This window comes from Poecilia reticulata, linkage group LG1, assembly GCF_000633615.1.
Source record: "Poecilia reticulata strain Guanapo linkage group LG1, Guppy_female_1.0+MT, whole genome shotgun sequence".
Classification (NCBI taxonomy): Eukaryota; Metazoa; Chordata; class Actinopteri; order Cyprinodontiformes; family Poeciliidae; genus Poecilia; species Poecilia reticulata.
Window position 1 is genome coordinate 2,405,069 of NC_024331.1, and position 1,857 is coordinate 2,406,925.

Below are 1,857 nucleotides of genomic sequence, written 5' to 3' on the forward strand. Positions count from 1 at the left end.
TATTATGTCAGTTTTGGTTCTTCATAATGATCCACCTAAATGTTTAGTTTGATCCTTAAAAGCTTATTAGAAGAATGTATCCTGTTACATATTCTTCACACTTTCAAAACAAATAATGGAAAAATACTCAACACAGAGAGAATTAATGCAAATTGTGCACAGCGTCCACCTCCACTGTTTGGCTCATTGTTTAGTTCATCATCCCTTTGCCATGGTGCTCTGACATCCTCTGACATCCTCCCAGAAGACTCCCCACCAGTAAAAGCAGCTCATCCAGAATGCGCCTCGACTCTACCTTAATTAATTGTCCTTCGCCACTCTCCTCCTACACTCTGTTCTCGCTGCTCATATCAAAGCCCCCGCAGCCTTACGGAGTTCTGTACTCAGCCTGCAGAGGCCACTTAACTACCATCCTACCTGATTGTCAGTTCATGCAGTCCCAACTCGCCTCCCTCCTGGGTCCCTGATGGTGAATAAAATGACCTTGCCACTGACCTTTCTGTTGACAGCCCATCTTTTTTTCGGCTCAAAATACCAACTCTCCAATGTACTAGACGTACATCGCAGAATTTAAAACTGTGTGAAAATGTCTTGTTTGTATGGGTGATATTATGTGTTTTCCAGGCACATTGTGTCAGGGTTCCCGTGTGTGTGTGTGTGTGAGTGATGCATCTTTCCAGCGAAGATCTTGGTGAGGAACCTGGGCAGCCTACACAGGTGGACCTCATCAGCCCCATCAGTGGTGGGGATAAAGGAGCAGCAGAACCTTCACTCAGTGCTGGATGATTAACGTGCACCGGTAGTCTCTCAGCCCTCTCCTGTAGTCCATAGTACTTGTTTTTGATCTGTCTCTTTGATATTTTTCCAGTGGTTTAAAGTCCTTGTGTTTCCGTTTCTAGATCAGTTTCTGGATTCACCTACGGGATCTGTTCCATTGCTGTCTCCTCTCGTGTGGATCACCTGCAAGTCTGCCTGCCCGCTGCTCCCTCCGCACCACTCAATCGCTCCTGGAAGGATCAAGGAGAACTACTTTTCTGTTATTGCAAGGAAATAAAACTCCTTACCTTTATTTCGGACTTGTTGATTTGCATGTGGGTCAGAAGGTTAAAGCCCATCATGGCACATTGTGCCATTTTGTACTTCAATCAAGTAATTATGTTACCTTCAATTGTTACAAAAATGATGTACATATGAAATAAAACTTAAAAGAAATTTGACTTCACAAACTGATGCATTGAAATTGTGCCTCTGTCTCTTTAAGAAGCTCCTGCTCTTTCTGACACGCTGCCTTCAACACATCATCACAACAAAGCCTTGCCATTGACCTGAGAAAGAATTCCATGTAGACCCACAGTTCCACCAGGTGTTTGCTAATTGCTGCTGCTAGTCTGAGGGAGCTCAGCTGGGGGAGCTGCTCAGCTGCAGCTCCAAGGAGGAGGGGCTTTGTGGAAATGGGCGGTGCTTTGTAACAAGGGGAGATTTGATTCTTTCAAACATGCATGAAAAAATCAAGACTACACTACAGGTATGTTTTTGATGAGGGAATGACATAACATTATAAAACTCCAAAATTTGGAATTTTACAAAACACCCCTGCCAAATCCCCTCCCTAATGTATTCAGTAAATCATTGTTGTTGTTTTTGTTTTGTTTTTTTTTTGTTTGTTTTTTTCTGTATAAACAAAATGCATAGGTTATAAACATGTAAGAGAGTTTTTGCCCTATTGGATAGTTCTTCTGGCCTACTCAAAGTCCATACTGTGTAGACCACAACCAGCCTACATGAAAAAAAAAATCACTACACAGAGCTTAGAAATGTGAGGAAATTCACCTAGGGGGCGCTATGGAGCTCACAACG

The 1,857-nt window shown here is 42.9% G+C and overlaps 1 long non-coding RNA gene across 1 annotated transcript; it reads left to right on the top strand.

Moving 5' to 3' along the window:
• The first annotated feature begins 650 nt into the window (after positions 1 to 650).
• On the top strand, positions 651 to 1,069 carry LOC103461661 (uncharacterized). The gene is made up of 2 exons (XR_533167.2): positions 651 to 799; positions 900 to 1,069. It is a non-coding gene; the product is annotated as an uncharacterized LOC103461661 (long non-coding RNA).
• Positions 1,070 to 1,857: the final 788 nt, after the last annotated feature.